A 15343-nucleotide genomic window follows, 5' to 3' on the forward strand; every position below is an offset into this window, starting at 1 on the left:
GGAATCTTAAGCTTTAATAAACTCTTCTTTCTATAAATTGCTTTGGTTGGTGTTTCTATCATAGCAACAGAAAAGTGACTAATACAGGGGGTATATTTTTGAAAGGGAGAAAAGAATCTGAAATGGATGTAGTTCTCATTTGAATGTGAATGTTTAGAGAAACAATCTATTAAAGCTTTCTAAGTCCTCATGACTTTTAGAACTTTCCTTGTGTTTATTTGAATGTGAACATTTGTTTACTAAAGCAACCTATTAAAAATTTCTCTTCAAATGCTTAGTAACAGCTTAATACTTGTAGAATTTTAACTATGACATATAAAAATAGATATAAAGTAAATATATAAAATTAAAGATTGTATAGAGATGCTTAATTCTTTTGTGTTTTTCCTTCATTTTTTGGATCTTGTTGCTGTTTTATTTCAATCTACACTTATGTATTTACAACAGACAGGACTCTTCTGCATATTTTCCATCCATATATAAAATTCAGAACTTCATCCCAACCTTCAGCTTGGGCTAAGACTTTATTCTTTTAGTCTTATTTTTCTTGTTTAGACAATGAATCTTTTATATTTTATTAATTATTTTTTATTTTATGTGTATGAGTGTATTGCCTGCATGTAACTGCACCCATATCCTGCAATGCCTGCAGTGGTCAGAAGAAGGCATCAGATTCCTGGTACTGTAGTTACAGATGGTTATTAGTCACCATGTGGGTGCTGGGTATCTAACCTGGGTCCTCTGTAATAGCAGCCAGTGCTCTTAACTGCTGAGCCATCTCTTCTGTCCTACAATAATTTTTTTAATTGAATATAGTTTGGTTACACTCTACAAAAATCTATTCTAAAATTAGTACTATATTGTCTATGAATCTTTAGAATTGTTACATTAAGTTTTAAATAGAAATATATAACTCCCCTCATAGGATATTTTGATGGAGCACAGTATCTAAAGAAAGGCACTGAGGTAAAGAAAAATCATTTTTAGGAAATGCAAATCACCTTATATACTGTGTGCTATTTGCTAGGTGAGTTATCCTCACAAAACAGCATGTAAAATCCTCAATCAATTTTGGGTCACTAGCTTATGTGAAGCGATTAGGCCATGATCTCAAAATGTCATGAGTGGAATGGATGCATTTATAAACAAGGTCCCACAAAGCTTTCTAGCTGTGCTTTTACAATAAGAGGGAAAAAATGGGAAGATGTCTCGGTTTGTCAAGACTAAAGGGACATCACGAAACATCAAGTTAGCTGACAAATTCACCTTAATTTTTGTTATCGCAAGAATCAAGTGAAAAAGCTATACTATGTAGGAGCTCTCCCTTTCCAAACATCATTTCAGATAGTGCCTTGTAAGTTCTTATAGTTTTTTCAAAGACAGTAGGTGAAATTATCATTTACTGAGGTTCATAAATTGCTGGAAAGTTATTACAAAGTTATTTCCAATCAACTGATTAGAACCAGCCAGGGAAATAATTGCATTGTTTTTTAAACTAATTGATGTTTCTTTTTGATTACTGGTCCATTTAAATATTTTTGCATAGTCTCTCATTTTCTATGGTTACAATAAATAAGCAAACACATGATCTTGCACTGTCTTAGTGACATAACATTGACTAGATGCCATCATCAGTTGCAACAGTGAATAGAGCAAAGTATCCACCAACTATACCCTACTGAGGACAAAATCAACATGCATTTGAGATCATTATCAATGTCTGGATAACTTTACTTCCTAAAAGTCTGATATTTTGGCATGCATTTGGAAGCAGCATACAGTATATGGCAATTCATTTACTGATGTATATAGTGACTGAATTTTTTTTTGTTTTCTTTCTGTATTGCTGTCCAGTCATTTTTATCACATTGGTTATGAATGATGCAAACTGTATTATGGCTCAGGAGTGACTGAATGTTTTTATTTCCTATCTGTATTGCTGTCCAGTCATTTTTATCACATTGGTTATGAATGACAAAAACTGTATTATGGCTCAGAAAGAGGAATGATTTAAAAGATACTTAAAATTCTTCAAGAGAGAATTAAAAAGTACAGCTGGTCAGTTTGGGAGCAGGTTAAAGGTTAGTTATTCATAGTTGAGACTGTTTAACAGGAAGAGTGAATCCATCAAAAATTTCTTGCAAAAAATGGAAAATGTGTGTTCTGTCTTAGAAAAATCAATTTACTGTCAACTACAAAATGTATTGGATTTTTCTAAGGCAGAACACATGGCTGGAAAGGACATAGATCCTAGAAAAATCCTATCTAATCCTATCTCTGTCGTAGCTCTAGACAAATGAAATTTCTTATCATATGCTAAATATAGATCTTCATATTTACAGACAAGCATACCATATACCACTCATCAAAGAAGCTTCTTTTTGAAACAGATGGAGGCTACTGCATAATTCCACAACTGCACAGACACAGGGAAAATACACCTAAGTCTCATGGAACATTGCAGAACAAGGGGTAGAGAGAAAACTAATGCATCCCTCAACTATCACCTGTGAAGCTTCCTTATAAAACAGAATGTGATGCACACAGAGGCCACAACTGGCCAAGTTTTAAAGAGTAAGAGACTAAAGAATGTATGCTCCTAGACGGGACTCCTCTATTAAACCTCACTCACCCATGGCTCAGGGATCATTGTAGAAGAGGGGCTGGAAAGATTGTAAGAGTCAGGGTTTGTTCATAAACACGCTAAAAAGCAGAGGCTTTCAGGATATTGGAAGCTTACACATGTTAACTTGTGGCAATTGTGGCATTGAGCTCATTACCCATGCCAATGCAATCAGACAAGGGCCCACAGTAGAACGAGAGAAATGCATGGCCAGCTGGCCCTAGACTGAGAACAAATTAGAGAGTGATAACTACTGGGTAAGAGAGAATATGCTTTACTTATAATCTCTAGATGGGCTCACTAGACTCCAGTGGATGAATTTGCACTGAAGGTCACTTGGGTAGAAATGCTTGACTGGTAAGACTTCACGTGCACCAGCGGGGGCTTGGAGGGCATGGATGGAGGAGGGGGTCTAAATTTGATTAAGAACTGTTGTATGTAATGTACAAAAGCACAATAAAAACTTTAAAAAATAGAAAACCATGAATAAATATGGATTTGTCCTTACTGCAAAAAAAAAGATATTGGAGCAAATACCAGTTCTACCTTTTATATGTTGGCATAAACAAAATCTATCAATGAAGAATGATCAGTCAGCAAGATGGCTCAGTGTATAAAGGCATTTATGTCAAAATCTTGGGAGCCTGAGTTCAACCCTTGGATTGCATATAAATAGGGAAAGGAAGAGAATCAATTCCACATTGTTGTCCTATGACCTCAACAGATGCTCTGTGGCATTTGTAACCCCTTACCACATACCTACATAAGCTCATACACAGATAACAACAATAATAATTATTATTATAACTAAAATTATTGAAAAGAATCACTTATCTTAATAAAAATCATCCTTTTCATGTACTGTGTAGAAGAAATATTTGAATCAATATGCTTTTAGAGTGCTGTTATAATTCAGATTTTTATATTAGATATAAAGCACTTTATTTTTCTTGTTCCGAGTGCAGAATTTATATTTTTCACCTCTTCTGTTTATTTTGAAAATTGGTTAGTAGTCTTATCATATATAATTGAAGTGTAAATGTCACCATGCTTCTTTAAAAATGAATGCCAATTAAAGTGAGAGAGGCTGCCCCAGGCTCTGGCTCACTTCATTTATTATAACATGCTCTGACCTTTTCATTATTTTGACGGTAATTATTCTGTTTTTGCAACCAACAAAAACTCAGATGGATTATCTGATACAATTCTTTAATTTGACTCAAGTTCACAGTCTCTTTTTCCTCTTATAGAACAGAAGAAAATTTATAAGCTAAATTTCTAAGATTTCTTTCATTAATAGTCAATTTATTCCATTGTTCACTTAAATTTCAGAAAAATTAACAAGTTTAAGAGCTTATGTTTCCTGTCTGGATTATCAGTTTGCTTTCATTAAGATAATTCTTAGAGTTAAAACATTGTTTTGTGAGGAGTTCAGCTCTTTTGGTTTTTGTTTTTTGATTTTTTTTTTCAGTGCATGACTGCTCACTCTTAAAATACAAAGACCCTATGTCTCCCTCTTACTTATCACAATGTAGTTTTTAACTGATTCTTACAGGTGTAAATTGTCTAATTAAGGAATAAGTGTGTATATACCTACAATTCTCTATCTGACAACTAATTACTAGAGAAGAAAACAATAAAATTATTATGAAGAAAATGGTAGTTTTTCACTTTACTTTTCTTACTTGTATCCTTAATGAAGTATTTTACTTAAAACTCAAACTGCTTTAAATATTTTGATTGCTATGTTTCCTAGCTTGATCCTGCACTGTTATTATATTCAGATTCTAGTAAAACTAGAGTAAAATGGATTTTTTCACTTTTTTAATTGAGCTTTTTAAATTTCATAATTCCAACTCAAATCCAGACCCCTCCCACCCATACCTTCCCATATTCCCCCATCAAACTCTACGTACATGTCGAGTCCTATTCATTCAGGTGTTTGTACCCAAATGTCCTTCAGTGTAAATGTGTCCACTGGGGTCAAGTCAGCCCATCCTGTGGTCATATGTAAGTCATACTTTCTGTGCTGGAAAGCTTTAGTGTCAACTTGACACACCTGGGTTGAAGGAGCCCCAATTGGAGAATTTCCTCTATTGGACTGGCCTGTGGCCACGTCTGAGGGTCATCTTCCTAATGAGTGATGTGGGATGGCCCAGCCCATTGTGGGTGGTGCCACCCATGGGCAGGTGGGCCTATGTTGCATAAGAAATCAGGCTGAGCAGGGGTCAGGGCGAGCAAGCCAGGAAGCAGTGATCCTCCATGGTCTGTGAGCCAGCTCCTGCCTCCAGGTTCCTGCCCTGAGTTCCTACCTTGGACTCCCTGATGAACTATGACCTGGGAGATGTAAGACAAATAAAACTTTTCCTCCCCAAGTTGGTAGTAGTCAGAGTGTTTTGTCACAGCAATGAAGAACAAACTAGGACACTCTCCCTCACCCAGCAGCAATCAGTCTCAAATAGTTCTCAGTCTATTGCTAGTCTGCCACCTATTTCTCACCTCTCCTTTGGAGCCTTGCTTAATTCAGCTAACATAGGCCCATGCTCGATGCCATCATTGCCACATGCTCACATGAGCAAGCCTCTAGTGGCCTGGAGGCCTTCACCTTCCTGGGATCCTGAACCATACCTGGCTTCTGCATCTTTCCACCTCCTCTTCCACAATGGTCCCTGAGCTGTAGGTGGGTGGATTTTTAAAAGAAGTAAAAGAAGCCAACAAGCTGTATGAAACTACTCCTAAGTCAGGAACACAGTGTTTATTCATTTTGAGATACAGAAAAATGATTGCTTCAATTTGAGTTTCTATTTTAGTAATGCTGGTTAGCTGTAAGGATTGCTAGAAACAGGGTCAGACTAGATCTATGATAAGGAAGAAAAATAGTCACTGATGATTTTTGCATGCTCTTTCTAAAAAAAAAAAAGGTGGCCCAGAGATTATCATCTCTAAGTCAAATAAAATAAGAATATTTCCAGAAGAGCTCCATATACTTACATGAATGACTATGCCTTTGAAATTTAAAAGAAAAGTGAATTAAATACAAATAAAAGTACAGGATCATAGAATATGGCATTAGTGAATACAACTGGTAGTGTCCATTTTACATTATATATGCATATATGTATGAATAAATATATATAGAATTCAAGAAGGAAAAATAATGTATGAAAAGCACAAGCTTCACCAGAAGCTTGCAATCATCACCCATAAAGTGATGAATAACTGCATCACATGGGGAAAACCTTTTGCTATTTTACTGATGTGTTTTGAAGCAAAGATATGGCCTAAGAGTAGCCAATACTCCTTTGAGGCATCACCCCATCTGTTACCAACAAGAATAGAACTAACTGGGGTTTGGACTTTGTCTGGCTTTCCAGATACTCCTTAGCAACATATAATGAAGCACCTTAATATCAAACCAAATACCATATTACATAGGATGAAGGGCTTTTTGATTCCACTATTCTTATAACCTCCCATCACATCAAAGAAATCAATGAGGATACAGAGACCTCATGTGAGCATCTAAATCTAGAGACTGAATTCTGGGTTGTCTCCTTCACTTCAGCCCCCTGTGAAAATAGAAATGACAGATTTCAGTGATTCGTATTTGTTGTCATATCTTGGAGATTGCATGATAATTTTTCTATGAGTCCCTTCATTACAAACAAAAAATGCTTTAACATATCCTTCTTATGTGACAAAAATATACATGGATAAAGAAAGGACAATAATTTGGAAAAAGGTTAGTATTAATAGAAATGAGAGGTCAAGACAGAATAAATGGAATAATATGATCAAATGTTATATACATATATAGATGTCACAATGAAGCCCATCATTATGTAAAATTAATATATGCTAATAAAATATTAATCTGAAAAGTTTGTAATATGTTACACGATATGTGGTATATGAGATCAAGTAACAGTAGGCATTAAAATTTACATTTTCAATTAATTATTTTCACCTTAAATTGTCTTGGTGCAATAAGTCAAGCCCAAAAGCTGTGTTAATACTTGAAAAATGTTAGCCAGAAATAATTACTCAAATCTAGTTCATTCATTCTCAAAATGTCTAACAACATGGATATTCATAAAGGTATGTCCATAGGCAAATATTACAAAGGCACGAACTCAGCATCTAAACAATGTGTCTGACACTGTTCTCTGAATCATTACAGTGTGATCAGAAATTTCTTCCCTGGTATTCTACAGACATGTTTCTTAATACTCTCAAGGTGTTTTTTTTTTTTTTTTCCTTTTTTGCTTATTTGATTATATATTGTAGGTTTTCTGAAGAGTTCCATTTTGTAAGTGCACCTGACAACTAATATACACTCATACACTCAATCCCTCCCTGCATGTGGGGCACATATGTTATGAATCCTTTCCTCCCTAGTTGTTAAGATTTAATAGCAAGTCATGTGATGAGCCCTGTACCAGTTCTCTTCAGCTGTGATTCCTGTGTCAGGCTTCAGACACCTCCTTATGAAAGGTTTCTTTTATCTAAAAAATATTTTCCAGAAGATAGTCTTATATCATGGTTGGTTCTAAATGCATATGGTGTGTATGTCTTTCATCCTCCCCTGATAGTGGTTTTAGGGTAGATTGTGTGGCTAACCCAGTGTGATGACTTTTTGTCAGTGATCATTTGTCAAAAACAATCCAAGAGAAGGAAGTTGTGGCCATTGTGGAGATAGACCAGGGCAAGGTGGCCTTGGGGTTGGGTATCTCCCTGATCCCTGAAACACCCAGGCCCTCAAAACTTACTTCCATCTTCCACCCTGGGGAAAGGGGTTTGGCCTCAGAATGCAATCTGGGCTTCTGAGAGCACCTGCGGCAGCTGGCAATAGAAACCTTAGACATTAACAAGAACCCACATTTTAATGAAGAATCACCTGGGATCCTAAGAATGTAAACTCTGCCTGACAGTATACAAGGCTGAGGGGAGCTACCTGGCGCACACCTGGGGAAGAAACATCTGACCATCCTGGGCCTGCAGTTGCCAAGGAAATGCAGGAGTTCTGACCCTGCCAGCCCCTGAGAAAATCAAGGTGGAGGTGAAGAAGTTTGTGGAGTTCTGCAACCCAGGCTACAAAGTGACCAAGCAGATGGGCTAGTAGAGCCTGCTGTTCCAAATAGACTACCCTGAGATTGCAGAGGGTATCAGGTCCCGCCACCTCGTCATTACTGCCTAGCAGCAAAGTATCAAGGCCCAGACCCTACCTGTTCAAGGCCTCGAAGCCTACCACACCCTTGATTTCAAGGTGCATAGCCATAAGAATAAGGCAGAAGGCAAGTTACAGGCTCCTTGGAACCAGGAGACCAAGCAGATTTCCTCCAGTTCTGCTTTAAGATAGAGATGCCCCCAGGCTAGCCCAGCCTCCATGCTAGCCCCCAGGAGTGGTGAGACACCATTCCCCACTCGTGAACAGCCAGACCAAGTCCACCACTGCTGGATGACTTGCACCTGCGCCCACCTAGTGGCCTGCTCCTGCTTCCAATGTGCCCCTACTGGGCCTGATCCCTCCGGACCACCTGTGGGACCCCCAGCTTCTGGGATTCAGTCCCCAGCCCTCATAGTCCACCCCATTACATCTGGAGTCCATCCTGCAATGTTTTTTGGGGGGGTCCCAGACTCCAGCTCTAACTGTCCACCCCATCATGACCTGGGGTCGAGCCCCTCACTCCAGAGGTCCACCTGCCAACCCAGGAGTTCACCCACCAACCCCTGGCTTATACCCACCAGCTCTGAGACTCCACTCTCCCCCATCAGCTGGGGTTCACCCCAAGGCTCCAGGAGTACACCCACGTGCTCCTGCAGTCCACCCCAGACCCAAGGAGTTCACCCCCACAAGTCCCCACGATCCAACCCCAGGTACCATGTGTGCACCCCTAGCCTCCTCCAGGGCTCATCCTACTAATCTATCTCCAGCCTCCTCTGAGGGTTCATCCCTAGAATCCTGGAGTACACCCAGCTCCCATGCCCTCCCATGCTGAAGTTCTTGCTGCTCTCCATGGGCCCTCACCTCTGACAGCTGAGCTTGCACTCTCCCCCTCACCCCCCCACCACAAGCCCTCAGAATCTTTCATAATTTGTTCCAAGCCTATTAAACAGCCTCTCCTTCAGGGTTGTGGGTGGTAGGTGAGGAATCCAAGGGCTGCACACAAGCAAATTGAGTAAAGGCCGTTTGACAACAGTTTGAAATTTGTGATTATGCTGTGTATAGCAAATTCCCCGTGTTTTATTTTGTCAAAATTCCCCGTGTTTTATTTTGAAAGACCAGATTTGAGCAAAGAAACATCATAACTTTGTGAACCAAGCACTCCAGGTTTTGTAAAGAGAGTCCTCACTCTGGAAGAATGAAGGAACTCCCACTTACTTCTCAAACCAAGTCGCAGACCGCCATTGCCTCCTTTCCATAGTGATGTAACTAGCCACAATCTCTGACCTTCCTTTAAGAAGAAAACTATACAAAGTTGGTTTGTCATTGGCACTGCACCCCATTTCTTCTCTCCATTCCCATAAGCCCTACAGAGGAATAGGAATTGGCTTGTTGATAAATGGCTCACTCTTAACAACAGTATCTATTGATTTTGTGTTGATTTGCATTAAAATAAAATAATCCAAGGAATATGAGACAGGAAATCTATCATCACCTTGAGCTTAGGTAAAGGGAAGTGATATCTGCTCTATGGTAAATCAAGGGCAGCCAATGCTGATTTGCTTTCAAGTCCTTCCAGCATTGAGGGAGTTGTTAACATCCTATTCTATTTTAATCAAACACCCACACTTACTTGCCTTGGATAATGAGGAAAAATGGGGTCTCTTAAATATAGCCCTTTGCTATAAATAGACAATTCATCTTAAATTCAGTTATTTTCATTGTCAAGGCATAGACTCAGATCAGAAAAGCTGTGTGAAAGCAAAGGCCCTTAACTGGGAAGTAGACATTTGGTTCCAACAGCAGCTTTGGGGCTCATTAAGAGTGGGGCCAATTTGATTAATTTTCCATCTTTAGGCCTCTGTTTACTCTGAGCTGTTCATGGTCTCTCCTTCCTGTTTGCCAGCCAGCCTCCCTTTTCCATCTTTACTGAGGCTGGCCTTACTCAGAACCCTCTCTGTTCTGATTTGCAATGATGTTAGCTCCCGTATTGTTCTCAACCTTCCAGCCTCACTTCTCTATGTACCCCGAAACTGTACCTAATCTCTCTTTGATGTTAGCCAACACTCACAGACATCCCATTCTTATAACTCAGCTTTCTCAATGTATAATTTTCAAGAGTTTCCTATGCATTCAACATGAAATATAACTTCTTTGCTTGCTGTACTATAAAGCTCCAGGAACTAAGTCCTCCTGTTTGCTGTCCTTTCTAAGAATATCCCCAAAGTCCAATAATTTTACAGTATTGTGTTTAACTAAGTATGTCCAATCGTTTCAGTTTTAGATATGATCGTATTATTGGCTGCACTGTGCTCTGCTTTTCTTTCTATATATGCCTTCAAAGCAGAATTTCTTTCGTTTTCTAAGAGACTCAACCATTACCTTCTAGACATCAGCCATGAATTTGGTTGGGGCCTTTGAGGTTTGTGTGTTTGCTTGATTTTGTTGTTGGTCTGTATTTTTCATTGTTGAGGCAAATATTGCACCCTACAAGTATACCTAGTATTAAGATTTACAAGAGATGTCGATGGTGATCATTTTTACCTCCGTGCAAGAAGAAAGGAATTTAAGATGAAGAGATTAAAGACAGAGCCTTAATACCCTACCAATATTTAAAAGTGTAATCATTCAAAATTATTTTGCATACTGAAGAATAACAAGTATGATGTGTTTTCTTCCTTCGTGACACAAAGTACAGACGTGAATTAAGTCTGAAAAATAGAAATGTATGTAAAATTCAAAATCTAGACCTGACATAGAAGGCAATGCTTCTCATGTCCATAACACCCAATGTCTAAACAAATCTTATCCTAGGGTGGTATGGGTTACCAGATTGCAAATGACACTCAGGGAAGGGAAGGAGCAAAATAGTGAGTTTGAGGGCAAAGAAGAAAATCATAATTTGAAAATGGAAAGTATTTTTTAGTTTGACCAGATATTAGATTTATGAAATAATTTTTCATTTAAAAACATCAATACATAGGCAAAATAATAAAGTGACAGTCACATATTGAACTCACTGTGTGACAAACAAGGGCTACTGTAATCTAACTTATGCTAAAAACATCAACTATAAAGTTGTATAGAGGAGAGAGTGTTTTGAAGTTTAGCAATAGGATTATCTTCCTATATCCTCTACAGCTGCTGTATGGCTCTGTATTGGTTCATGAGGTCTCTGTGCTGTGATTCTGTTTTTATCAATACACTTAGAACTGATTTAGAGTATTCTCATTTATTATCCTATGTATGCATTGATATTCTACAGCAGTTACAAAAGGTACCTATGCAGAGAATGGTTAAGTCCTCCTTTTAAAGAGGTGTGAGACTCAGGGAAGACAAAATAACCTAAGGGGTATTTGGGGAAGAATAAGAAGCTATGGTCAATTGAGAATTCAGGCAAACTGTTTATGAGGGAAACTGAGGCAGCTCTAAGATGGAATGAGCGCAGACTAAGCAGTAGAAGACAGGCTAGCCCTGAACTCCATGCTCTCCCTAGCTCTTAGGAAGGTACAGCCCATCTAGGAAACTCAGATCATTGCTGCCAATTTCAGGAGTTTCATAGCTGGAATATACTCCCAATCACAGATCATATAGGGTAACTCTCCTCCCAAATACCACAGGAGTATGTGATTGGCATATGCTCACATGGATCTGCTCTCAGGCTGTGCCTTCTCCCAGGGGTCAGCAGTCTCCTGCTGCCCGGATCACACTCTGTGATCTTTGCAATCAAAGTTCCTCTAACACCTGCACCTTTCCAAACCACCTCCAGAAAATCAAAATGAATTGTTTTCTGAGAACAATTTAAGTCACTTCTCCCATCCAAATAACTTGCTTTTCCTCACATGCCCCCCAAAAATCTACAATCAGCCGAAAATGAGTATCTTGCAAAACCATTTCTTAGATCTTTAACAGCCATCATTTCTACTTTAGAAATATTTTTTGAGACAAGGTCTTCCTATAATCACAGCTGGCCTGAAACTCACTATGTAGACCATGCTGGCCTCCATCTCACAGAGATCTACCCGTTGAGGCAATCTTCTATTTAATTGTTTAATACGGTGTTTGGTGTGGTTTGCGCTTATGAAAAGACCTGCCCTTGTCCTAAATTGTGTTACATTTTCTTTTAAATATGTTTGTAGTCTCTCTTCTAGCCTTAGTAGGGATGCATCCTTTTAGTTGGTCACTCTCTGGCATCCTGCTTTGGATTATCTGAAAACTGTAAAAGCATAAAATGAAAGCAAACAACTATGGGTAAAATATGCACGTTTTTCAGAGATCTGCATTTTACTCCCAACAGAATTTTGTTGTTGCTTCCTACTTTTTCAAATAACAGTAACTACTCGTAGTTAAGGCATTATCATTTGGTAAGCGTGGGAATAAGAGAAACAGGGGTGACAACATGGTTTATACATTTAAAAGTATTTATTTATTCCTTTTTATTTATGTATATGGATGTGTTGTCTGCATTTAAGTGCAGCTGTGTTGTGCAATACCCATGAAGCCTTGAAGAGAGCATTAGGTTCCCTGGAAATGGAGTTACAAATAGCTGTGAGCTGCCATGTGGGTTCTGGGACCCAAACCTTGGTTCTGTGCAAGAGCAACCAGTGCTCTTAACTGCTGAGCCATCTCTCCAGTCCCAACATGCTTTATATTTGCCTCAGAATAATAAGCGATTTAGATCCAATGTCACAAAATTGGATTTAAGATGAAAAAGTAAATTAAAATTCAAATGGTAAAATGGGACAGGGCTGGAGAGACAGCTCAGTGGTTAAATGTGCATGTTGATCTTCAACAAGGTTCAGTACCATGCTCTGACACTGGGTGGCTCATAACTCTGTAAATTCTGTGCCTTGGGATCTGACACCTTGTTCTGGCCACCACAGACACAGCAAACACATGTCTCTCTCTCTCTCTCTCTCTCTCTCTCTCTCTCAAATACATTTTTTTTTAAAAATTAAAAAGTGTGAAGTTGTAAAATAAGAGCAAAGTCCCAAAACTGATACCAAAATGAAACAAGTAAATTAAGATTTTAAAGTCAAGGACATAAAATTAGAAGAAAATCAAAGACTCATGGAAACATAAAGGACAAACATAAATAATTTCCCTGACTGAACTTTACTTCTTGAATCAGCCTCATCCTATTTGTTTCCTCTTCAGGCTGATCTGCTTAGACCTATGGCATCTCCCCATCTCTTCTGTAACACAAGGGAAGAGGAACCTGCCATCCTGCTGCTTCTTAACTGTGAGTCCCTCTGTCCATGATTTGGTAGCATTCTACTTACTTAACATGTTATGGCACCCACAAAGCTAGGAAAAACGATTTGTAATTAAAGATTTAAATATTCTAACAGTCTATCCCAAAAGGCTCTTAACAAGCTCTATTGCAGTCAGATATTTGCATAGCTTACTTCTCATTTTTCATCTGCTTAATAAATTAATGTGTGTTGTTTTATGTGATGTCTGTAGAAAAGACAAAGCAGCCATTGAAATCAGGAGGGTCAATCATGCGGTGGCTTAAGTATTATTTTTAAATTAGCTTTATTGCATATTTTACTAGAAGTTTGACAAAATTCACTTTCAGCTGATTCTGAGTTCTTTTAATAATAAAACGTCTTATCTAACTGCAAAGCACAAGTTATTTTAAACTTTCCTCTGGAGAAAATACCACTCAGCCAGTAAATTAATACAGCTATTACATAACATTTGCTGATAAATACAATAATTTTGGCTTTCACTTGGCCTGTGATCACCCAGAGACATCATGGCTCTGGACATCACAGCTGAAAATCACCTGTCAGTTTGAATTGAGCATACACACAAAAAAAATTCACCTCTTCATGCTATAGGACTTTCTAAACTAATTAAGGGTGATGGCTGTGTTCCAAAGGATGCAATATAATGGAGTCAAAGGATTGATGTCAAAACATCTAATTAATATACAATGAATAGCTCAAAACCCATGTTATTACCTCCCATTTTATATAAATCACAAACATTCTGCCTTTCCACTTCTTTCTGTATGCAGTTGGAAGTTTCAAGTTTGCATACACAGTTTAGAGTGCAGCTGTTCTTCAGAACTTGTGAAACAATGAATGACTCGATTAAAATCGTGCTTTGGCCATTTTCAAGTTGGTCAATCTTTGGAAAATATCTTCCATATCTGATACAGTTACCATACCTGAGACAAGACCCAATAAAATTTTATGAAGGGCTTGTTTGAGAGTTAACAAGCTTAATCATCTGGAAACAGAATTTTGTGAGGAGTAGATATTTAATGAACTATCTGATTTTTCTTCATTTGTATACATGTGTGATATATGAGTGAATGTGTGTCCACATGTTTGGGGTATTTATGTGTGTGCCTATGTGTAGAGGCCAGAGGTTTGATGTCAGGTCTTCCTCAATCACTTGCCACCTTACATATGGAGGCAGGGTCTTTTAGGAGAGTGAGAACTTCCTGGTGTGGCTATTGTAGCTAGCCATCTTGTTCTTGGAATCTCCTGTCTCTTCCTTGTGTTTAAACCACTGAGCCATCTCCCCAGTTCCTCTCCATTTTTCCTGTAACTCACATTGTAACTAAATTAGTGTAATTTACATACTCATCTTTTTTTCATTAAGAAGACAGCGTTACTCATGATTTGCATTTTATTATTACTCAGTTTAGAGAGTATTTCACTTTTATGTGAGAATGTTACACTCAATCAATTGTATTTTCTTTTCTTTTTCTCTTTCCTTCTGTTTTTCTTTCATCAACCTATTTTTGAGACACTGTCTCATTCTGTAACCTCTGGCTTAGAACTCACTGAGGAACTTAGCCTGGCCTCAAACTTACAATTCTCTTTCCTTACGCTTTTTGAATCCTGGATTACAGGCATGAGCTCAGCACAATTTCATTTCTCATGAAGTGACATTTGTGTCAAAATAAATAAAAGAATCTAAGCATTTTATATTTTTCCAAACTTAAAAAATATACTATTATGAATATAATTTTCATATTAATTATAAAATCTATAACTGGATAAAGATATTCATTTCTTATTTTTGATCTAATAAAACTTAAATGGAGATTGAATTGTTCCTATTCACAAACCAGACAGTCCTTCTCCTTTAGAGTCTTCCCTTTTGTGATGCAATGTATATGTAAATATCAGAAGTTTGTCATCTATTATAAATTTTAATGGTTTGGGCCTGGAGAGTTGGCTCAGCAGTTTAGAGCTGTGACTGCTCTTACACTGGTTCAATTCCCAGTACCCACATGGCACCTATGAATGTCCTTAACTCTAGTTCCAGGGGAATCTGAAGCCCTCTCCTGACCATTGCAAGACACGGGTGCACTCACACACATGCAGGCAATACACTCATACACATAAAATAAAAAATAATAAATAAAATCTTTAAAAAATAAATTTAATTGGTACATGTATTTTATCGATAACATATGTATATATGATATTGTTCTGGTGATTTACAAATTTAAATAAATATTTTTGTAATTTCTTTGAGAACTCCATACAATATGTACTGATCATATTTCTTCTTCCCCCAACCCCTCCAAG

General features: G+C 37.9%; 1 pseudogene; it reads left to right on the top strand.

Moving 5' to 3' along the window:
• The first annotated feature begins 6705 nt into the window (after positions 1-6705).
• On the top strand, positions 6706-8767 carry LOC115072535 (annotated as a pseudogene).
• The last annotated feature ends 6576 nt before the right edge of the window (positions 8768-15343 follow it).

Source organism: Nannospalax galili, unplaced genomic scaffold (assembly GCF_000622305.1).
Source record: "Nannospalax galili isolate Female #2095 unplaced genomic scaffold, S.galili_v1.0 scaffold402, whole genome shotgun sequence".
In the NCBI taxonomy this organism is placed as follows: domain Eukaryota; kingdom Metazoa; phylum Chordata; class Mammalia; order Rodentia; family Spalacidae; genus Nannospalax; species Nannospalax galili.